At 49.3% G+C, this 24,739-nt stretch overlaps 1 protein-coding gene across 1 annotated transcript in view; it reads right to left on the bottom strand.

The window, feature by feature from the left end:
- The window catches only part of TSPAN9 (tetraspanin 9), a 207,195-nt gene extending 184,338 nt beyond the window's left edge, over window positions 1-22,857 (bottom strand). The window contains exon 1 of the mRNA XM_060246172.1: window positions 22,766-22,857. The gene's annotated coding sequence lies outside the window, so the exon portion shown is untranslated. The remainder of the gene's footprint in view (window positions 1-22,765) is intronic.
- Window positions 22,858-24,739: the final 1,882 nt, after the last annotated feature.

The following is a 24,739-nucleotide window of genomic DNA, read 5'->3' as shown; positions in this document are numbered from 1 at the left end:
CGGGGAGCATGAGGTTTGGGGAGGGAAGCAACCTCAGCTGGGTCCACCCCCCTAAAAAAACGCTACTTTCTCCAGGGGAACTGATCTCTGCCATCTGGAGGGCAGTTGTAATTCTAGGTGATCTCTCAGCTCTCGCAACATTGGTTCATCTGGACAAAAAGGCTGCTTTGGAGGGTGGGGTCTATGGCATTGTACCTGCCTGGCTCCACTCCTCGAATCTCCAGGAATCTCCCCGCCTGGACTCGCCCCCCTCTCTTCTTCCCAGCCAACAGCCAGCCTCCCTCCCGGCAGCTTCTGCCTAGGAAAACTGTGGCCTTCCTCCCCAGTGGGGACTGAGCAGCTTACAACACTCTTCCCCTCTCCTCCTTTTCATCCACACAACCACCCAGTGAGGGAGGTTACACTGAATGTATAGGATTGATCCAAAATCACCCTGTCAGTTTCCACAGCAAGATTTTTAAACCAGATTTCAGATTTTTAAACCATCCAAGGGGGGGGGGGGGTTAAAAGAGTCCACATTTTCCTGCAAGCCTGGGGCCCTTTTCGGGTTTGTAGAAAGCTCTGTCTTGCCCCTTCCCAGCACCAGTCACCAGACAGCAGCATCCAAAGGCTTGGCTGACTTCACTATTAGAATCTCAGGCTCCCCCCCCCCCCCCCGCATGAAGATCAGGAAATCTTCACAATGGAGCCCAAGAAGAACTGGGGAGATGTTTCTGCAAAGCGGGAAACCCAAAATAAATAAATGGGAGCCCTCCCCGCCCCCCAAAAAAGCTGCTTGTGTGCAGGAACACACATTGTTTCAAAACAGCTGCTCAAGACCCCTTGCTAGAAAAACAAGAAGCCCCTGAGGGTGAGAGGGGGTTGGGGAAGGAAGGGATCCCCAGAGGGGACACTGACCGGAAGGTACTCTTGCCCCCCCCCAGAGCTCTCTCCCTCTTGGCGGGGGGGGGGGGGGGAATGATTTCCCCTCCTGCCAGGTGTCCTCCCTGCATGTATCTGGATGGAAGACCGCAGCGTATCAGAGGCTAGGAATTCTGCTCCCGCAGTTGGGTCTCCTGCTCCATCTGCCAAGGTTTTGCTTCTGCAGCAGAATTCCCTGCAGCCTGGCTCTTCAGCTGCACTGCTGCAGCCACAGAGAGGAAGAGAAGAGGTCCACAGGCACTTGGGTGGGGGATCCCCAAGGCCGCTTGGAAGTTTCTAGACCATCCTCTTTTATTTTAGTATCAAAGTTTAAACCAACAAAAAAATCTCCCTCCTCCAGCAATGATAAAAGCTGCAGTGGGGATTTTTCCCTAAGAAGCAGCCAGTTGCGGGCCGAGTCCTCCCCCTTGTGCCGTTGAGGGGAGCCACAACTAGGCAGCCGAACTGATTGACTCCAGATGGAAACACGCCAAGCAGCTGACTGGGCAGCTGCTACAAAAAAGCCCTGGTGCAGGGGGTTGGACTAGATGACCCTGGAGGTCCCTTCCAACTCTAGGATTCTAATATAAGAATATTCAGCACATTTTTGGAAATTTATTTTACAGCTATAGCCAAGAGAGAGAGAGTGAAAATATTGATGTCCTTAAGGATTGCGGTTGAAGTAAAGGCAATTCTGAGGCTATGGAGGGAGATATTAACTGGTAGGGCATTAACTGGTCTCAGCACTCAACAAGGAAGTTCAACTGGTGAAGTTTCTCTCCCCACTGCATCACTGCTGCTGTTAAGAACAGAAGAGGACTGTGTCCTCCCGGATCAGCCATACAGAGAGGAGGTGGTTTAAACAACAAAAAGAGCAGCAATGGAGGAGGAGGAAGGCAGCCTGGCGGTGGCGGCAGCAGCTGTGAAGCTCTGTCTGGCCTTGTCTTCCTGGGCTGACCTGGCCCAGGGGGTTCCATAAGCAGGCTAAGGCAACAGAGCCTTTGGATCAGGAGAGGGCGGCTGCCCAGAGCACCACAGCAAGGGAACAGCAGCTCCTTCCCTTCCCAGAGCTCTAGGGCAGAAGCTTGAATCTTTAGCTTGAATCTCACCACCTCCATGAGCAAAACATCAAGACCCAAAAACACAGCAGAGAGGAAGGGGAAAGGCTGGGCATCAGCTTTCCAGCCGTATGCCCCACTTGGCCATCCTCTTCTCTACAACAATGCGGCAAGTTTAGTGAAAGGGCAGAAACAAGCAAAACCAGCCCCAAGATTTCCCTTTTCCCCTCCTGCCTGAAACAAACGTGTTCTATTCTTTTGCTAGTACAAGAACGATCAACGGCTCCTTAGAAGAGCCTCAGGAAGGTCTGGCATGGCCAGCTGATGCTCCCTCCAGGACAATGGAATTAGAAGTCTAAGCCGGTCTCTAAGCAGATAAAAGGAAGGCCGGGCCCCTCTTCGTGGCCTTGCTCCACTGTTGGGCTGGTCGCAATTACAAGCCACCCCACCGCCCCCCAAACGCAAGCAGGAGTCATCAAGGGGCGGGGGCTTCTCCGGGACCTTCAAACTTAAAACGTGTGCAAAACAATTTCCCTCTAATGCGCACCGGAAGCACTGAGCTTTGGCTCACAAGCCCTCGTGCTGGAATAAATCCTGGGGTGAAGGCGGCTGAGCCAAACGGCAGGCATGCCAAGACAGGTGAAAACCACGTAACCAGCTTAAGAGGCTTAATGTCGCTTGCAACACGTCCTCTCAGGTGTCCTGATGGGAGACGCTCCACTAATGAGACCATGTCTAGGATTTCAACCGAGGACCTCCTGGGCAGAGAACGGGGGCTGTTCCGCAGGAGTGGGAGGAGGCCCCGCCCACCCTGGATCAGGTCATCTGGCCCGAAGGCCGTGCAGCCCACCTCTGCTCTGCAGGGATTCTGCTCCTTGCAGCTGGGGCTCAAGAGCTGCTGCGGTGAATGTAAGGACTGGGTTCCGTGGCTCTTGCAAGCGGGCATCCAAAAAGAGATCTTTGCCACAGTTCCACTTTTCCTGGTGCCGGAACTAAAACCCCAGAGCTTTGGAGTTGGGGGTCTTCAGGACACTCATAGTGGCCAAACTAACAATAGCTTCAAAAAGGAAAGAAGGGACAGTCAACGCAGGGGGGGAAATCGCTTTGTTATGGGATGCTTATCAGACAGAATACTACAATCAGAACCTGATCATTACAGGTCCATATCTGTGGGACAATGTTTGCTTCTCAGTTCCCCTTGGATTTGTGGCCAGAGTGTTGGGCGAGTCTTTCTTATGACCGGAGAGAACCCTTGATGAAATCTGCTTGTCAGTTGCTGTTTAGGATAGAGGTCCGTTTGGCACAAAGGGGTCTTCTGCCTTACAACCCAGACCTTATGTGTGATTCCCTATGCTAGGTTTTAATGCTCACTTGTTTTTTTTACCTCTTGGATATATGTAGAAGAGTAAGTTGCATTCAGCTACTCCCACCATAAAACTTGATTATTTGCTTGTATGCTTAGGGGTGTGATGGTTACAGTCTGTTATTTTGATGAATGTTTATCAGATGTCAGTGCTATTATATTGTACTGAATTTGTTAAAATTAATAAAAATTATAAATTCAAAAAAATGGATCTAGACGAAGAGGCAATGCTGGCTGGGGAGCTTGAGATTCTAGAGCAGGAGTGTCAAACATGCAGCCTGTGGGCCAGATCAGGCCCCCAGAGGGCTCCTATCAGGCCCACCAGCAACTCACTGTCATCTGCTTCCTTCTCTCTCTCTTGCTTCCTCTGTATCACCGTTTGCCTTTTCAGGCTTGCTCAAGCACACAGGAGTTACAGAGCAAAGCCTCTGTTTTCTCTACTGGCTGACCAGCACATAAAACAACTTATGTACAAACACTCGCAATGCCCAGCCATTTCATGTTTTTCCCAGGGTCTTAGGCGAAAAAAACATAGACCATGAGATTTCTCTAATGAATGTCAATAAATCGAAAGTAGGTTTGCAACTTACAGACACACACCTGAACAACACCTGAATAGCATACTCAAGATTGCTACAGCACAGATGTTGCCTCAGATTAATCTCTAGATTAAGCCAATGAAAATACAACAAAGAGGCACAGTCAAAATTGCTAAGAATTTGCCAACCACAAGTGGTCATTTGGCAAGCTGACTTATAAATGATGCATTTTATATTGCTAAATCAGTAAAAGAATTGTATTGATAGGAAAGTATCCAATTTTCCCCAAAACTTGTTCCCTCCACAAAATGAAAGAATGCCTCCCCTCCAGGTTTCAAATTTCCAGACTTTTTACACCTCTAAAGCCAACCTCTGGAAATTCATAAGCCATCAATAATGGTGGTCAACAGTCCCCACTGCTGATAGATCCAGCTGGGCAGCCATGTTGGTCTGAAACAACAAAGCAGGAGTCAAATTGCACCTTTAAGATCAACAAAGTTTTATTAGAATGTACACTTTTGGGTACTGGAAGCACACTTCGTCAGACAATAGGATGGAATGGCAAGCAGTCCTAAATATAGAGAAAGTGGGCAGTGAGTAAGTATGCAGAGTCATGGAAATGTTTTTAGCAGATTAAAAGAATCACAAGTTGGGGTCTGGTGATTGTTAGTTTGTGTTGACTGAGCTGAAACAACAAGAAGGCAATATTGTCAAGAGCCTTGCCATTATAGGGTTATTGAAAAAAGAATAGAATAGTGTGTCAGAATAATGTGTGTGTGTTTTTGTATTGACATACTCAAATAAAGGATATTGGCTGTTCATCTCATTACATATGAGATATCATTAGAGCGATTCCTCAGTGGAACAGGCTTCCTCGGGAAATGGTGGGCTCTGCTTCCTTGAAGGTTTTTAAGCAGAGGCTAGATGGTCATCTGACAGCAATGAAGATCCTGTGAATTTAGGGGGAGGTGTTTGTGAGTTTCTGCATTGTGCAGGGGGTTGGACTAGATGACCCTGGGGGTCTCTTCCAACTCTATGATTCTATGATATACTAACCCATCTTCTACTATATTTTAATGTATTCTATTTTTTTCCTAATGACAAACTAGACTGATGTTTATGTGTGTGTTACATGTTTAAATTAAACCTCTGAGAAACTAATGCCCTCATTTTAACCCAGAGCTGACATTACAACAGACTCTTATTTGTTGCACTTCACACCTAATGACATAGACATCAATCTAATATTCCAACTTATATTGCCTTCTTGTTGTTTCAGTACAGTCAACACAAACTATCACCAGACCCCAACTTGTTACTCCTTTAATCTGCTAAAAAACATTTCCATGATTTTGCATACTAATGCTCACTTTCTCTGCATTTAGGACTGCTTAGGACATGGAGAGCCAGTTTGGTGTAGTGGTTAAGTGTGTCGACTCTTATCTGGGAGAACCGGGTTTGATTCCCCACTCCTCCACTTGCACCTGCTAGCATGGCCTTGGGTCAGCCATAGCTCTGGCAGAGGTTGTCCTTGAAAGGGCAGCTGCTGTGAGAGTCCTCTCCAGCCCCACCCACCTCACAGGGTGTCTGTTGTGGGGGAGGAAGGTAAAGGAGATTGTGAGCCACTCTGAGACTCTTTGGAGGGTGGGATATAAATCCAATATCTTCTTCTAATCTTCTTCTTCTTATCATTTTATCCTATTGTCTAATAAAGTGGGCTTCTAGCACCCGAAAGCGTATATTCTGAATAAAACTTTGTTGGTCTTAAAGGTCCAACTTTACTCCTGCTTTAGTCTCCACTACTGTTCCTTTGTAGCTCTGGATATGTATAGATAGACGGCCTCTGTACACAGAGGTTCCACTGAGAAAACAGATTAAAACAACATGGGTCAAAGAATGGAATGTCTTATCTTCCACTCAGAAGTAATACAAACCGTAATGTATTTCTTCAAAAGGAACACGGTTGACATAAATCCAATCCAATCTAATCTATCTCAATAACATGTTGATGAAATGAACATCACACAATGCGTACACACAAAAGCTCATATCTTGAATAAATTTTGGGGGGGTCTTAAAGGTGCTACTTTATTCTATGGCTTCAGAACAACGCAGTCCCCCCCCCGCCTGCCCCGGCTCCATCACAAACCATGTCTGGGAGCGACTGCCAACATTTCGGAAATTTGCTGCCACAGATTTCCAGTGAGACTATACACATGAAATCAGTTTCCACTATTGGGCAATACAAATTTAAATGACAAATTATGGTACAATGCTTTCTAAAATCTATTAAAGTTAATTTTTCCTCTGCTATGATAAATGACCTGGTCTCAATGAGGCTACTTTTAAACAGAAATTGTCTTAAACTTTGCAAACTTCTTTAATAGCACAGCAGCTATAAAAAACCCAAGCTCAACAATTAACGAGGCCTCCTAGCATCTCTGAAGAAATCCAAAGGACAGAGTCATTTTCCGAAGGAAATGTGGTTATGGAAATGTTGCAAGCACCACCCAGTGGAACCAACAGGTAGTGAGGAAATTAAATAATTCACCCAGCCCATGCAGAACCAGAACACAAAAATCAGATTTTCAGATGAGTCCTTACACATGGAAAACATTCCTTTGAAACAATCTCTGCAACTAGTTTATGAGTCACCATGCTCTTGCTGAGTTAGCAGCTCCCATTACATGAGTAGACAGCAGCATCTGTTTGCCCCTGTTGGATTCTGCTTCTGAGCCCATGTCAAGCTGAAAGACCAAAGCAAAGGCAAAGAATGGAACAGTTTATGTGGCACAGACGTTAAGATGCCTCTTATCTGGGCACCACCATGCTTTCCTGAGCTTACAGAATTTGTAAACTGAAGTGTGCTTGATCCTCGGACAACTGCTGTGCTCAGTAAGTCCTGTGGGTACATAATTATATGTCACACAAGGAATAAGGCCTATTCTGGGGGGGGGGGGGGGGAATACAATGGGCTCTAGAAGGAAGCTCTGGGTGAGTGCCCCCTCACCCTTGCCGTCTTCCCACCCACCCAAGTGAAGACATTCCCTCCCCCCACCTCAAGGGGAGCTGATCTCTGCCATCTGGAGAGCAGTTATAATGCTGAGTGATCTTCAGCCCACACCTGGAGACTGGCAACAGTGATTCCCCTGAAGGAAACTGCTGGTTTGGAGAGTGGAGTCTATGGCATTGTACCTGCCTGAGGCCCGACCCCTCCTCAAACCCATCCTCTCCAGGCTCTACCCCTCAAATCTCCAAGAATTTCCCAATGTGGATTTGGCAACTTTTAATTCACGCTGGCTGTCATAGGGGGCTGCTGCTGAACAGTCATCAAGTCATCCTGAGGGTGCTGCCGGGCCTAGGGTAGCCTACCTTCAGGCAGAACCTAAAGATCTCCTGGGATCACAACTGAACTGAAGACAACAAATCTCTCTCTCCATCCTGGAGTAAATAACTGCTTTGGAGGGTGGACTCTATGGCATTTTATTCATTGGAGGGCAACACTGGTTGCCTAGCAACAGCCTCTGGCTAGCAGCTTCCCCAGTGGGGAGGAGGAAGGGAGGGAGTGACACAAAAGAGGTGGCAACCATGGCCTTTGAGGAAACGCTTTATGAGGCCACAGTAGAGCAGCAGCCCTTTCTGATGCCAGTTGATGGAGAGGACACAGAGAAGTGTCTGTCTCTGAGGTAAGACTGTTTTGGTGATTTGTTCGGTGTTCCCAGGGCTGCAGGGGAAAGGGGGATCAGCCAATGGGAACCCAGAGGTGATGACTGATGTAAGATGGGCCCATGGTTTCTTGAGTGCGCCCATCAGCCAATGGGAGCGTTTCATCTGGCCACCATCATTAGGGAATTCTTATCTATTATTCTTTATTTGTTAATGGAATGGTTGCTGTGGAGTTCCCTTCTCAGTGGTCCTAGGATAGGGCAGTCATAACTAATGGGCAGAAGCTCCCTCTGGAAGCAGGCAGGGTTATCCTTCTTTTACTGATTCCCAGTGGGAGGGACTTCTCCCACAACCCCCAGATCCCTCCAGAAGCCCTCCTACTCCCATCAATAAAACTTATTAACTTATAAACTCCAACAGTCAAAGATTAGAAAACAAGAAGAGCTCTCTGTTCTCCAGGGTGGGACACTCACAACCCGTGGGATGTACACAAGCAATAAATCCCAGGGAGGGTCCTTTAATAATTCTGCCAGAGCCTGTTGAAGGACTCTCCTCCCAATATGGTAGCGCCAAGTAAAGATGTGCAGCAACTTCCAAGCAGCCGCCCAGCATACCACCTACGGTGAAGAAAAGCCCCTCTAGGCTGCTGAGGTAGCACACCCCACCCCTTAAAGAGTGAGCCATTACCGCTCCCCCCCCCCCCCCGGGCTTCCAACCCTCTGTCTGGGGCTTTGTATGCCAGATCTTGACAACCTCGACTCCACTTTCATATGGCAGAAGAAGACACTGTGGTGCTCATGGAAGACCTCCTGAAAGAGACAAAAAGAGGCAGACTTCCTTACAGCCCTGGGCCTAGCAGTGGAATAACTCAGGGCCCTCGTAATGTCCAGGCAGAGCCGCTCACATTCCAGTGGATGCTTGGGATGTAGGGCAAAAGGAAGGCAAAACTATTTCCTGAGACCTGTGGAAACCTGGATGCACCTCAGGGATGAAAGCAGGGCCATTTCTTCACATCACTTTGTCATTGTGTGTGACCCCTGTGTACTCCTGGCAGACTCAGAAGATGGTCTCCTAAGGAACCTCTTGATGGGAGGGTGGGAGGAGAAGCCCCGCCCCTTTTCTGCTCCTACTATGGCAGAGGGGGCCACCACCTGACATCTGCGGACACTGATATCCCTTGGGCACTTCCCCAGCCCCGACTGAAGGAGCCCAAACATCTCCCATGTTAGCCCAAAGGGGAACGACATTCCTCTCCCCACACCGGGATGTGGAAGCTTTGTCCAAGTGTCACCCGTCCCTTTCCTTTTCAGATCTTGAGCAATGACCAGAAGAGAACTAAATTCACAAGAAAATATGTTAGGAATTTAGCAACCAATAAGGCTGCATTCAGATCACTGTCTAGCTTCAGACAGGGCACAACATCCCTTTGGAAATTATTGAACAATAAATATGATAAAGCAGGTAAAATCCATTGATTCCTAAAAAGACTTTTTTTTTTAAGGGAACATATCAATATTTTATGAGACCAAGTATCAGTCTTCCCCTGGCCACAAGGATAAAGGTTATCTGAATATGGAACATTAGAAGACCTCCCACACAATGCCTCAGAGGGAGGAGCCTGAGAGGGGCCGGCCAGAGCAAATGCCCAGCACTGCCCCCCCCCCAGCTGGTGGATTTCCTTCTGGAGGCTGCTCAGGGGAGGGGGCTACCGAGCAGCAGCCAATTTCCTTGAAGTGCTGCTGCTCGGCCTGGAACAAGTCCGGACAAGGAGGATGGGAGAAAAGCATCTCACCAGTCCTGTGACCACAATCACCAGAGCCAGAAAGGAGTTGCGAGAAGAACTTCAGCTTTCTGCATCCCCTTGTGGAGAGGTTGTCCTAGATTAGAGGAAAGGTGCAACGGCCAGGGAGTCCCGAGGGGTTCTCTCCGTGGAATCCATGCAGGAGCCCTCCTGGTGATGCTGGAGATCCTGTACCAGCTGGTAAGAAAGGGGAACAGAGAGCTGAAGACACTGCTCAGTCTCCTTCTGGACAAGCAACAAGAACCATGCCTGTAAAGACACCCCTGGGAAGACACTCGCATGCCAGAAGAGGGACTCAAGACTTCGGCACCACTCCTTCTATTAGCTCTCTCTGGTCTTGAGTTGGCATTCCTGAGGCAGGAAGCCCATATCCAGCACCACTCCCAGGGGGCCAATCAGCTGTGCTGGAAGGAGGCAGCTCGTCTCCCAGCTGATCACAAAGCCATGTGTCTGGAGACAAGAAATGATGCAGTCCGCATCTGCCAATGCCTGGGGAAAGGAAGCGGACCTGATGAGGTTGTCATCGAGGTAAGGGAAACTGAGGCTGCAACCCGGGAAACCAGCACTTTGGTGAATACTTGAGGGGCTGACCTGAGGCCAAAGGGGAGGATCCAGTAATGGAAATGGAGGCACTGAAGCACCAATGAACCTGCCTGGATGGCCAGGATATGCAGATCAAACAGGCCCACCGAAGAAAGGAATTCACTGTGGATAACCAACACCATCAACACTACCCATCTGGACCTCTCTGTCTTTGAACTGCTGGTTCAGCCACCCCAGGCTGAAGATCGCACTCACACCTCTGTTTTTCTCAGAGACCAAGCAAAGAATGGAGTAGACCCCAGATGCTGCCTGGTCATCTGGTTCGTCCTCCTACTGCCTCTGTCTGGAGGAGATGGTTTATCGCCTGGAGCCTGAGATGGTGTTTGAGTGGCAATACCCGAGGACCGATATGAATCTGTCTGGAGGCAGAAATCGGAGCCCCAGGGAGCAGGCCCTGCAGTCTGTGTCCAACACCCCCCAGTCTCCAACGGAGTGTTCCCAGATGTGCATGAAGCATATTGGGTGGTCCTCAGTGTTGTTTGGAGTTGCTGAATGTTTGGCATCAGGCTAAGGAGAGTTTCTGGAAGGTGGGGGAGATTTCCCTGCCTGGTGCTGGCAGAAGGCTTGCTAGGACTGGCTGAGCTTTTAGCTTGTTGCCATTTTCCTTGAGCAGTGTAGGATCTAAAGCCAGAATGTGGTTGGGAGTCCCCAGAGGACTGAAAGCTCTTCTTAGGCTAGCCCTTTCTCCTGTGGTTCAGCAGTGCCTTTTGTCTTTATCATCCACTAAGTATTTATCCACGACATCCCTAAAGAGACGGAGCCCTCTGAAGGGAATACTGGCCTCCTGAGCCGGAAGGTGGGAGAGATTTCCCAGGAGCACAAGCTAGGTATTCTGGCCCTGGCCAAAAGCCGGATGGCCCCCAGAGATGTATCTGCTGTGAAGGCTGATCTCTGGGCGATTTCCTTCCAGTCATCCTGGAGCGCCTTTGAGATGTCTTCATCAGCAGAGGAGAGGCTGGAAACCCAAAGACAGACGGCTCTAGAGGGCCAACAGTGAGCCCACTGAGGAAGCCCACAAAGTGGCTGATGATTTTTGCAGAATTTGCCAAGATGACCCTGGGTGGAGGTCGGGTCTGCAAAAGTATGAACTCTTTTGCCACCTCCAGAGCCAAGGAAGAGAGCTGGGAAATAATGTGGCCATTGGCTTTTGGCCTTGAAAGGGTCTCTGTTCATCTTGACAATCTTGTCAAAAACAGAAGGGAAAGGAAGGCTATGAGAGCCAGTTTGGTGCAGTGGTTAAGTGCACGGACTCTTATCTGGGAGAACCAGGTTTGATTCCCCACTCCTCCACTTGCACCTGCTGGAATGGCCTTGGGTCAGCCAAAGCTCTCATAGGAGTTGTCCTTGAAAGGGTAGCTTCTGTGAAAGCTCTCTCAGCCCCACCCACTTCACAGGGTGTCTGTTGTGGGGAAGATAAAGGAGACTGTGAGCTGCTCTGAGACTCTGAGATTCGGAGTGGAGGGCGCGATATAAATCATCTTCTTCTATGATGAGAAGTGGTTTCTGCGCATGGGAAGACCCTCACTGAGCCTGCTGGCTCTTCTGGCTCCTTTTTGCTCCGTGGGACCTTCAGAATACAAAGCACCCGGGCAGTGCAAAGGAGCCACCACTCTAAATGCTGGAAACCACCTGGGAGACAAGTCCAGTCTGAGATATTCTGCAGGCCTCGACAGACAGACAGACAGGGGCTTGTTGCAGGCTGGCTGGACTCCCTGAGCCTGACTCCGGATCCGGCAGTTCTAGCTGACTGGCACTGGCCACCTCTAAGCCACTCTCTCTGGACAATGAACTCCTGTTAAAACTATCTAAAGCCCTCAGAACCTCTATTGTCCTGGGCTGTTATCAAAAGGAACATTCATACAGCAACATAAAAGCAAGAAGCTTTATCATAGATGCATGTAACATTGGTACAAAAATACCACTAAAGGGTTTTGTAGCAACTGTACCTATTTATAGATGAGGCACTGTCTTCCTCCTGTGCTGCTAAAAGGCATTTCACTGCCATCCATTGCATATAAATATCTCCACTTACTCGTGGAGACATCAATCTGAGTCATCGTTTAAGCCAGTTTTTAAACAGATTGTCATACTTTAACATACTATAAAACTGTATTAGAGCCCCATGGCGCAGAGTGGTAAAGCTGCAGTACTGCAGTCTGAGCTCCCTGCTCACGACCCGAGTTCGATCCCCGGCGGAAGCTGGGTTTTCAGGTAGCCGGCTCCAGGTTGACTCAGCCTTCCATCCTTCCAAGGTCAGTAAAATGAGTCCCCAGCTTGCTGGGGGGAAAGTGTAAGTGACTGGGGAAGGCAATGGCAAACCACCCCGTAAAAAGTCTGCCATGAAAACGTTGTGGAAGCGACGTCACCCCAGAGTTGGAAACGACTAGTGCTTGCACAGGGGACCTTTCCTTTACCTTTTTATAAAACTGCATTAAAAACCATGGTCTGTAGTGCAGCACTGCAATGAGGTGGGTCTGTAGATCTGTGATGAGACCTAACATTTAGTCCTGTTAGGAAACCCTTGACCCTTTTTTTCCAACTAGAAAGCTCCCCAAACTACAACCAAAAGAACTGCTCAGAATTTGTGTCATGATGGGAGTCATTTAACAGGGATCCATCTAGTTGACCCCAATGGCTTTTCAGTGAAAGCTTCAAGTTTTAAAAATGGCACAGAGGACAGGATTGCAAGAGAATCTGGGAAGGGGAGGGGCTTACATTTTCGATACCTCTTTGGAATCAACTGTGCCAGAAAGGAACGGATTCCCCCAGATCCATTCTGCTGTTATTTTATGTACTACAGCTTCGGTCCAGGAAGAAAGGAAAAATCGGGGATGCTGATAATGGATTTTGCAGGAAAAAACAAAGTGCATTCCTTTTAGATTTATGAATATAAAAACATCAGCATTATGTAAAAGTCTGGCTTCCCTGGAACAAAACTATTTCCCCCTTTTGATTCCATCTGAAAACCCGCCTGGATGTAGCAGGCAGGCCAGGAAGCCTTCCCCAGGCCCCAGGGAGCCACTGGGCACATGGCACAGGCAGCAAAGCACATACAAGACACACAATTGCACACCTCCAAGGACAACAAGTCAGAGGAGAGCACTTTTAATGAGGAGCCTGTGATGCAATCTGTCAGGATTGTCTACTCTGCTTTATGAAAATTGGGCTTTCACTGTGTGAGTGCTCCGGAGTTCAGCTCAAACTGCCTTCACGGGCCGTCTGGTCAAAAGAAAGCGCTAGTTCTCTCTGCACACACACAGCCCCCTGTCCACCGGAAGCCCTAGCTGCTGCCTGGGGACTGTAGAGTCATATGAGGCTCTGAGGGCACGAAGAGGCAGCCTCCAAGGGGCCTTTCCTTTTCATCCCTGGACAAAGTCACAGGAGAGGAATTGTGGGAAGACGCCATCTGAGGGGGAGCAGCCTGTGGAGGAACAGACTCACCAACGCTTCCCTTTGCCTTCCGGTTAGGTCAGGAAAACCAGCAACTGTCTGGGTCTCTGGCTGGGGATGACCGCCCTTTTCCTCTCTCATCAGGGGTGCAAAAACCAAAGTGGGCATCACTAATCTGCCAACTACGCTGAGAGCACCTCCTTCTAAGTCCAACGCTCTGTGTTTGTGTGTATGAAGTGCCCTCAAGCTGTTTCCAGCTTATGTTGACCCATTGAATTAATGTTGTCCAAAATGTCCTATTGTTAGCGGCCATTTTAAGGTCTCGCAAACTGAGGGCCCTCATGGCTTCCTTGATGAGGTCAATCCAAATCTTTTCCTGCTGCCTTCAATTTTTCCTAGCATTACTGTCTCTTCTAGTGACTCTTGTCTTCCCATAATAGGACCAAACTATGATAGTTTAGTCCAGGAGTGTCAAATGCCCATCCCATGGGCCAGAAACATCCCACATGGGGCTTTAATCAGGCCCCCCAGGGCTCTTTTCTCCCCCCTTCCCCTCCTGTCCTCACCATTTGAGGCTCCAAAGCTGACGAAGTTCCCTGCTCTTTTAATTCCCTGCCTCTTCTGTCTTGTCTTTGCAGGCTGCAGCAGGGAACAAAGCTGCAAGGAAAACGTGGCATGGATTTTCCATTAAGGTCTCTGTGCCAAGGCAGATAGGGCCCAGAGACCTTAATAGAAAATCCATGCCACATTTTCCTTGCAACTCTGTGCTGCAATGTGTTTAAATGGAATGGAGATCAGTTTCACTTTCAGCATTCCTATTTGGACAGTTGAAGCTCAGGTTTCCTGGAGTTGTGTTCCTTGCAAATAAAAGGTTGATGCTTTCAGCCAGCTTGCCTCTGCTGAATGGACCTGACCTACTTGTCTCACATGTGGTTTCCAGCATCTAGAGTACTCTAACCTGGGAACCCATAGTCAAACGGAAATATTACACTGGAGAGCCATTGCTGATCTGAGTAGACCCCGGGGGAGGGGGAGAAGCTTGCAATGCCATTTCATTGTTTTCCCAAGCTCAGACCATTTTATATTTGTAGTTTCTGCTGTGATCCCTGTGCTTTTTCTTGATATTTTAAAAATTGCATTGCCAAATCCCACTATTCCCCCACCTTTCCATTTTAAACAAAATCCTGCGAGAGTTTTAAAAGTTTTAAGTGTTTTAAGTTAAAAAAATAATACTTTTAATGTGTTTGTGTCCTTTATAAAGTTTATACCTCTGCTACCTCACACTACATTTTATGGCACAAATGGACCGGCCCCACAAAGTCCCATTTGCGTCAGTCTGGCCCTCCTAACAAATGAGTTTGACACCCTGGTTTAGTCTTTTTCGCTTCCAGAGGCAATTCTAGTTTGATTTGATTTAGTACTCACTTCTTTATCTTTTGGACAGTCTGCGGTATTGGTAATGACACCACACTTTTAATAAATCTACTCTTTTTCATTGTGCAACTTTCACACCCATACATAGTCACGGGGAATGCGATGGCGTGAATTAACTTGATCTTGGTCTCCAGAGACACAGCCTTCCTAGGGCTGCGTGTTCAGCAGAAATCTAACTGAAGAAATATCAAAAAAATTCCTTATCAGTGTTTGGGGGTATTAATTCAGCCAAATGCAGCTAAAAGGATCTGATTTGGCTACCAATATCGCTGAGCCCAAACAAAAGCTGGGGCAGCTTCTCTGCCCACGGTTGATGTCCCCAGGCAGGAGAAGGCTCCCCAGCTGCACACGGATCCTGCCCCAGAGTCCTAACCACGTCTGTGGGCTGAAAAAATCCAGCAATCCCAAATATTTCCTGAATCTGATATTGGGATTTAGGAATATCGGGAAATACCCATATCCTGGGGGTTCAGCATACCTGAACCTGGAAACTACCTCTCTCGTGCGTGGGGGGGGGGGGGTGCACCCCTAATCCTTCCCCTTCAGGATCTGTCCCGGCTCAGCCTCCCTTGGGGTTGGTCTCTGCCCAGCCCCCTGCATCTTCCCACCCACAAGTCCTCAGCTGCAGCTCTGCCCATTCAAGCTGTCCTGCTCGAGGGCTGACCAGCTGACCTGCGGCCCCTTCCCATTACCAACTGCATGGTTTGTGCATCTTGTTTTAAGGGTGTGTGTGTGTGTGAAACCGGAATTGCCTGCTCTCTGCAGCTGCAACAAAGCCTCCTGCTCGGGCTCATGGTTATCAGAGTGTCAGAGAGAAGCAGGGAGAGTCAGCTCAGCTGAGCATCTAACTCGTGACATTTCAGGCATCGTCCTCCTACTCCCCTTTGACTGAATAAAAGGAAGGGATTCTTGTTGTCAGCTGTCAGATTGCAATTGCAGTAACAGCCTGCTGGTGGCAGCAGAGAGTAAGCCAGAAGTGTCAAATTCATTGGTTAGGAGGGCTGGATCCGGCATAAATGCCACTGCTGGGCCAGGGCCGTGTGTACCATAACATTTAATGCCAGGTACCACGGATATAAACGTTATAAAGGTGATTTCAGATGCCAAATGGCAACAGCAGGCTTGACTGGGTTAGGAGTGATATGCAGAGGGGTAGTAGGCATGGAGACATCAGCATTGATAATGAAACAGAAAACCCAGGTCTCAGTTCAGTCCAGGAGGATGCAAAGAATATAAGTCTGACATTAGAAACCACACCATTCAAAAATGGGGACTGCATACACATATGGAGCCGAGGTCTACCAGTGGCTATTAACCACAGGGGATAGATACAGTTCCATGTCTGGGGCAGCGATGCTCTGTATTCTTGGTGCTTGGGGGGCAACAGTGGGAGGGTTTCTTGAGTCCTGGCCCCACTGGTGGACTTCCTGATGGCACCTGGGTTTTTTGGCCACTGTGTGACACAAAGTGTTGGACTGGATGGGCCACTGGCCTGATCCAACATGGCTTCTCTTATGTTCTTATGTAAAAACCGTGGGGGGGGGGGACGGGGGGGGGACAGTTTAACCTTCCAGAACATTCAGTTGCTGGCCTAAGAGTAGCCGTTCTCTTACAAAGGGATTTCAAAGAGAGATTAGAAAGCGAGACTGCAGAATTGCAACTGATGATGAAGCTCGAGACCAGGCATCCTCCTGGACTGGACTGAGACCTGGGTTTCCTGTCTCATTACCAACGCCTGCTATTATCGCTCCACTCTCCAAGATATAAGCAGAGATGGGCTCACATTCCAGCTGCCTCTGAAGAAGTGAGCAGTGACTCATGGACGCTCATGCCCGCCACAACTTTTGTTAGTCGTTAAGGTGTTGCTGGACTCCTGCCCCTTTCCACTAATACAGATTGCAAGCTGTGCTGTAAGATTGGTTTTTTTCTTTCATCTGTTAGAACTGGAGGGGGGGGTCTCTCCAAGTGAAATAATGTGTTGATTTCAGACTGAATCCACTTAGTGCTAGTGTTATGACCATGAAACAGTTAAAAAAGCAAAAGGGGGTTTCATGTGAAGGAAGGCAGCCAGCAATCTGGGAGGGAAGTGAGGAACATATGGAACCATAAATGTATTTTGAAATACTTAGCCAACCACTTCCAGCCATTAAACATTTAAATCCAATGCAAGTACTGTAATTCCTATGGAACCATAAATGCCTTATCTTTTTTATAAAAAATTCTTTTCAGAACAAGCCAAATACTTTCCTTTTAATTCCCCTTTCCTCTTATCCCAACGCATCCCGTCCCTTCCTTTCTTTTAATGTGCGTGTGCGTGTGAGAGAGTGCACATGGCAACCTCAATGCAAACTCTGCTTGTCAGAAGAATCCCCCTCCCCCCCTCTCTGAAGAGGTGTGCCTGCACGGCGAAGGTCATACCTCAAATAAAGCTTTGTTGGCCTTCCAGCTGCCTGCCTGGACTCAGCCTCTGTTCCCTCCGGCTCTTTCCTGGCCCTCCCCATCTCAGTCAGGAGGGCAGGGGGCTTGGCTTTGGGCCTGATTTGCAGGGAAGGGAAGCAGGAGGGAGGGAGAGCCCAATGCTCATGGGTGGGGCGGGAGCCCCCCAAAGGCCAGCTCCATCCTGTGGGCCTGGAGGAAGGTCTATTGGTGAAAGGGAATGAGAGGGAGAAAGCTGGAGAGGCTGACTCCTCGTTGCGATCCAGCAGCCTGAGACCAGGGTAAAAACAAGGGCTTGAGGGTTTGTTTTACAAGACCTACAGGACAGGAGAGCCAGTTTTGTGCAGGGCTGTCAGTGTGCTGAGCTAGGATCTGGGGGGCTCAGGTACAAATCCCTCCTCTAACACAGACGCTTGCTGGGCTGATCTTGGGTCAGTCACTCTCTCGCACCCTACTTCAGAGGGGTGTTGTGATGATAATATAGAGGAGAGGAGAATGGTGGGTCCCCAATGAGGAGGAAGGTTGGATATAAATGAAGCAAATAAATAATAAATATAGCTGAAGACTGGAAGGGGACAAATAAAGGAAAGGTTGGCTGGTGGATGGGAAGGAAAGAAGAAAGCAGAGAAAGGGGGGAGAGGATATGGTGGCAGCCAGGAGGACAGAAAGAGGGAACAGGGCAGGGAAAGGGACGGGGTGAGGAATGAAGCCATGGTGGGCTTCCAACTTGTCGTACACCTGTGGCTACGTGTTTTATTGAGGTCTCACTGCATTATATTTATCCTTATGAAATCCCAGTTCTTGCACTGTCCAAGAGGTCATATTTAATACCTTTGCCTCATTTCAGATTTCTGCCCTCTGGCATTGTGCTGATAACACTGACTTGCACTATATGGGGTTCACCTTCAGCATCTTTGAGGACTGCAAATAATGCAAGTAATTTTTAAAACAATTAAAATAATTCTGAACCTGGCCAACACGCAGATAGAAAATGGGGCCGTCAGACATTTACAACAGATCTGGGGAAATCCCCAAGCTTGCAGAAAAACCCCCAAAAGAACAACATAATTAAGCATTTTGGTTAAAAAAACTGAGCATCTTGCAAGACTAGATTTTGAGCCATCAGCCACCATTTTTAGAGAAGGGAGGAGTAAGATTCATTCTTAGTAGGTAGTGAAATAATAGTGGTAATTAAAAAAAAATTTTAAAGACAAAAACTACAATAACATACAATCCTACAATCACACAGATATAACACCAAAAGTTGGAGTGACTCCTTGAGAAACCAAAGAGGTCCAAGCTACCAAATTGTTTGCCTATAACACTGAAAACAACAAGGCTGCATATTCACACTTACTGAGAAATTTTAATAGCTTTTCTGGGTGAAAGTTCATACCCATTGCTCTATAATATGCTAATTTAGACAAGAGTGCAATGTCCCACATCTCTTTAAACAAATCTGTGCGGAAGAGTGGAGCTGCCTTCTTCCAGCAGGAAAAGAGAGACACATTCCAGCAGCCACAACTAAATCCAGAGTGATTTCTGTTGCTTCCAATCCGTCCTTCAAACATCTCAGGCATAGCTGGCATTAGGGTGGACTTACCAATGAGAGCTGCCAGTGAGCCCACTCCCAGTGCCAGCTTCCGTCTAGCGAAGGAGGGGTCCGGAGAAGGAATAATCTGAAGGGGGGGCTGCCTCTTTCCCAGCTCCCCTCTCTACTCCGCCCCCCGCCTCCCTCCCTTCTCAGGATTTGCTGTTCTGGGGCTGAAATGACATCCCAGGGGGTAGCTTGATGGTCCCTGGAAGTAGCAGAAGCATCGCGAGCCTCCCATGACAGCCCCCCCCCAGTGGAGGAGGCCCATGGGAGTAGCAGATCTGTTCTGGGCCTGGGAGACAGCCCCCAAGAATTACCAGGAATTCTACATTAAGATCCACTAAGATTTTTAAAGGCAGAAGGGCAAACAAAACTTGGAGCCAAGTTAGGTCAAACATCAGAATGAGAGTTAACCTTCAGTGCAGCTTTCTGATCATTTATGTTGTCTACGTGCAAATACTAGCTTAGGCCGGAGAATTATCACAGCCTTGCTTTTGAAAAGTTTCTGTTGCTCTTGAAAAGTTTCTGTTGTCAGCAGAAAGCCAACAGATCTCACATATTAACTGGGAAACAGATGTTAAGTCACATTGGGTATTATTCTTTTTTAAAGTTTTTCAAAGATTCTTGGATGGACAGGGGAAAAAAATGCAAATGAAGACATTCTCTTTTACTCAAACTTTCCATTTGGCCAACAGTGAATATTCTCTCGTATGTACACAATTCAGCGGAAGTCAGCACAATTATTATAATTGATGATATCAACAGAACTGAAGCCAGGTCTGGAAGACGTCAAAACAGACGCCGACTGCCTGCTAGTTCATTAGGGGGGGGGGGAAATCAAACCACAGGAGCACAGAAACTGAGTGCCAACTGAGGATCAAGTATTTAAATTAACTGCAAAAAAGAAAGAGGTTTACGAAGGGGGGTTAAATTTTCTTCCTCCCATGCAGCTTTTCCAGTTAAAATAATAGAATTAAAGAAGCTGGTTAGGCAGGGCATAAAGACCATCCCATCCAACCCCCCACCCCCGCACCAGGCAGGATGGCACCTAAAACCTCCCTGACAACTAAGTGCCCAGCTTCTCTGCTGAAACACCTCCAAGGAGGGAGGCCTCACCACACCCCTGGCCTGAAGCCATTCCACCAGTGAACTGCTTCTATGGTTAAAAAGTCTTTCCTAATCTCCCACCAATATCTCCCCACCCGTAATTTAAACCCATTATTATGAGTCTTATTCTCTTCCACCAGCTGAAATAGTGTTCTACCTTCCTGTAAATGACAGCCCTTCAAATGCTTAAAAAGAGTAATCATGTCCCTCCTCTTCTCCAAGCTAAACATTCCCAGTTCCTGCAGCCTTTCTTCATAAGGCCTAGTCTTCAAACCCCTAATCAACCTCATCGCTTTCCTCTGCACCCACTTGAACGTTTCTATGACCTTCCTATTTTAATACTCTTTTTAAAAAGTTAAACTGGAAAAAAGTTAAACCAGAACTGGACGCAGTACTCCAAATGGGGTCTGACCAGCACAGTCTACAGTGGTAGTATCACATCTTGTGTCCCAGGCATTATATATATTTTTATACAACCAAAAATCACATTTGCCTTCTTTGCTGCCGCACCACACTAGCTACTCATACTCAAGTTGCAGTCTACCAAAACCCCAAGATCCCCTCCACACATGCTACTACCCAGAACAGTATCCACGATTTGCTTTGCATGCGTAACTTTACATTATTTCTATTAAATCACATCTTGTTCACATCTGCTCATTTCCCCAATGTATCTGAGTCTCATTGTATTTTATCTCTATATTCTGGAGCTTTCACTAGGGATGTGTACTCGGTATACACCAAGCTGAATAAATAGCTGGAAAATACCTTATTGGTATTTGGGGAGAATTTATTTAGCTGAATACAGATTATACAAACTGATTTAGTCACCAAACTAGCCCCACCCAAATAAAAGCCAATATTGTTAAAAGCCTATTGAGCACCGGGTCCCCTTCAAGGTTTTAGTTTTAATGTTCAAAGCTTTACGTGGCCTGGGACCAACATACCTGTGGCACCGTGTCCTCCCATATATGCCCGAGAGGTCGTTACATTTGGCCTCCCAACATCTGCTGGCCATCTTTGGCCCAAGAGACGCCCGCCTCACCTCAACGAGGGCCAGGGCTTTTTCAGTCCTGCTCCCGACCTGGTGGAATCAGCTCCCTACGGAGTTCCAGGCCCTACCTGGTCTATTAGCCTTTTGTAGGGCCTGTAAAACAGAGCTGTTCCGCCAGGCTTTAGTTGAGGCTGCGGGTGTCTATTCTTGATCTGTTCTTGTTATAAAATGGAATAAAATCTGCCATCTCTATGGGACAGCATCTCATCATGATGTGAGATGGCCAGGCTGGGCACTATTGTGATGATATGGAAAATTTTCTGAGTGCTGCAGAGTTGTTCGTTTATAGAATGTTTTTATTCTATGTTGTACTCTGCCCTGGGCCCTACGGGGGAATGGGTGGAATAGATATATACTAAATAAATAAATATTATTCGGCTTTTTAATTGGTGCGGATAGAAGGCATTTAAAAAGACCATGGTCTCTGTAGATGCCTTCTGAGTTCACGGAGTCATGCCACAGTGATATTACATGAACATAATACTAACTGAACTTTTGCGGTTGTGTTTTCCCAACAAGAATAAAATGCAAGTCAGAATGTCCTGACTAGGGATGGGGCACGCCCCAAAAATTGCCTAATTGTGGTTTGCAAACCAAGGTCAGTGCCCATCTCCACCCATGACCTTCTCACAAGCCTCCACGTGGTTTTTTTGAGGTTTGTGGCGCTTGTAGTGAGAAGTGGGGGGGGGGGGGAGAGCAAGAGGGATCACTGAAATTACTTGAGGGCTCAGTTGGGCAGTGCCCAGGCTGTGGCAGCTCACCTTGCAAAAGCCATTTAAAGGGACCTTCCCTTCCCTTTAAATGGCTTTTGCAAGGCGCATTGTGCAGGAGTAAGGTCCAAGCGGTGAGTTCACCGGGTCACAAACCTCACAAAAGGAACCAGTTCAGTAAGCCAAATCAGCATTCCCGGTCTCCATCTTTCTCCTTTCCCCGGCTCTCTGCAAAGAAGTCAACTCAGACAACTGCTCTTCAGGGCCCTTTCCACGTCCCCCCCCCCCAACCCCCGCACATGCTTATCAGGTGAGCTTTCTATGGGACCCTGCCTTGCTTCTGGGTGGTCTCCCCCTCTATGCCGGCGAAGGCTGCCCTGCAGAGGAGCTGGCCTGAAAGGCTGCGCCAGAGTCCCTGGTGCGAGATCCGCCTTGGGCCTAAGGGGTGGGCGCGCGGGCATCAGAAGCTCCAGCAAGGAGGCGGAAGAGAGACTTTTTCCTTCGCTTTGAGAGACGCCCCTTAAGGCTTCCGCCGGACTCCTCCGTCCTGCCCCGCAGGGCTGTTGCCAGGCCCGCTTGGACCTTACTCCTGCACAACGCGCCTTGCAAAAGCCATTGGAAGGGAAGGGAAGGTCCCTTTAAATGGCTTTTGCAAGGGGAGCTGCCACAGCCTGGGCACTGCCCAACGGAGCCCGCAAGTCATTTCAGCGACCCCTCTTGCTCTCCCCCCCCCAACTTCTCACTACAAGAAGGGGGGGGGGGTGTTGCAAAGCAGGGAATGGAAAGCGGCTCTTCAGGGCCAGCCTGCACCGCCGGGACCCCCGGCCTCTCCTCTCCTCTCCTCGCCCTGCCCTCAAGGCAGCGGGGGGCGGGGGGGGTGCAGAGGAGGCCGCAGGGGCCGTGCCGCTCTCCCCCCCCCCCGCCTCCTGGGAGCTCCACGTGGCGGCTGCAGGCGGGCCGCGGAAGGCCACAAGCGCTGGGGGGGGGAGGCGGGGGGCTCTCCAGGGATGCCGCGGCAGGCAGCGGGCAAGCGCCTCCCCCCCTCCCTCCCGCAGGGCCTTGTCCGGCGGTGGCTCCGGGGGGGGGGGGGGCGCCGCTCAGAGGACTCACCGCCCGCCGCTCCTCCGTCCCGCGCCGGCCTCCGCCGCCTCCTCCTCTCGCTGCTGCTGCTGCTGCTGCTGCCGCGGGGCTCGGGCTCGGCCAGCGGAAGCCCGGGGAAGGGAGGGAGGGAGGAAGGGGGCGGCCCGCCTGGCTCCGCCCGCCGCCAAGAGGCTTCCCTCCCTCCCTCCTGCTGCTGCTGCCGCTGCCGGGAGCCCCAGGGCCAGCCTCCCCCTCCGCCCCCAGAGCCCCGGCGCTTGCCAACCTCCAGGGCAGGAGCCCCCCCCCCCCCCCCCGGCGTGGCCGCCTCAGCCAGAGAGCATGCAGTGCACTCCAGCCCTGGCCTCTGCTGCACGTTCAACACAGGTCCTGCCGGGCTTGCACAATTCGCGGGCTCTCTTTGCCTTGGCACCCTGGCTCCCACTTCCAGCACTGCCTTCCAGGGCAGGCACTGGGCCAGGGCGTGGGGCCTGCCGCTTGTATGCCTGCAAGGAGCGGGGGAGGGCTGGGAGCGGCCCCTTCCTTCCTTCCTTCCAGCGCCTTGAGCAGCTCTCTTGCCATTTTGGGGCCTGAGGCTTTACAAACACCCCCAGCCACCTGGAAAGTTTCTCCACAAGGAGTAATAGACCTAAAAGATTCAGAACACTCCCCACCCCCCCAAAAAAAACCCCTGCATCCAAATATCATCCCAGTATTCTGGAATATCAGGAATACCCGTTTTCCAGGTCCCCAACATACTGATGTTTGCACATCCCCTCCCCTCCCCAGGCTAGATCCTCGTCAAGCAGGGTGCCCACAGGCTCTGACTTCATGCAGCAGCCGGAGGGGCCCCTTGTGTGTTGGGCACAAGCAGCGAGAAGAGAAACCATCTTGGGAGGCCAGGGAGGAAGCTGCTGGCCTTGCTGGGCCCCATTGGGGCTTAGCTGACTCAGAAGGAGGTCGGGCTGCTGAAGGAGGAGAGCCAGAGGACAAGAAGCCACTTGGGGGGAGGGTGTGCAGCATCCTCTTCGGGCTGCTGAAGGTGGGGGAAGGACACCTGGAGGTGCCAGGCTGACGGGAAGGTGGCATCAAGGAGCAGCCCTGAAGCCCAAGGAAAGGCGGGCATAAGTGGTTAAATAAGGAGCAACATGACTCCCACCCAGAAGAAGAAAGCAACATTGGATTTATATTCTGCCCTCCGCTCAGAGTGGCCTACAATCTCCTTTATCTTCCTCCCCCACAACAGACACCCTGCAAGGGGTGGGGCTGAGAGAGTTCTCCCAGAAGCTGCCCGTTCAAGGACAGCTCTGCAAGAGCCATGGCTGACCCAAGGCCATTGCAGCAGGTGCAAGTGGAGGAGTGGGGAATCAAACCCAGTTCTCCCAGATAAGGGTCTGAACACTTAACCACTACACCAAACTGGCTCTCAAGGAGAAGCCTATCTTAGACACAGCCATTAGCCAGAGGGGGGTGAGTAGCTACCTGAGAGGCTCCCCCCCCCAAAAAAGAATCCCCCCCCACACACACACAGCCCAGCCAGTTGCCCTGAGGCTGTGGGGAAGAAAAGAGAAGGGCATGGCTAGCCTCCATGACTGGGCCGCAGGAGAGTTCTGCCCCCTGCTCCAGTCACACAAGAATTGCAGGGTCAGCATCACAGCCTCCCCTTCTCCTCCTCCTTTGGGGGTCTTCTTTATGTTTTGTTTGTAAACTTGAGCCAAGGCCTGTCTCTCTCTCTCTCTCTCGGATGGGAGCTGCTTTGGGAGACAAGAGTCTAAAAAGTGGCACAAAAATCCAAAGGAAGCAATCAAAAGAGGAAAGTTTCTTAAAATGTCACATTTTTATTATATATATGTGTAATTATCTTATTGGCATACAAAAGATATAAATATACTTGATGTAAAACAAGGCACTGTGGAGTTTTCGGCAGCACAAAGCCCAAGCAGCGAGAGGAAGGAAGCGAGCACACGGCCAGCCCCTGCCTGGGCTCCACCAGTTTCACGGCACAGA

The sequence above is a fragment of the Heteronotia binoei genome, chromosome 9 (assembly GCF_032191835.1).
Source record: "Heteronotia binoei isolate CCM8104 ecotype False Entrance Well chromosome 9, APGP_CSIRO_Hbin_v1, whole genome shotgun sequence".
NCBI classification, from domain to species: domain Eukaryota; kingdom Metazoa; phylum Chordata; class Lepidosauria; order Squamata; family Gekkonidae; genus Heteronotia; species Heteronotia binoei.
This window is presented reverse-complemented; position numbering and strand designations above follow the sequence as displayed.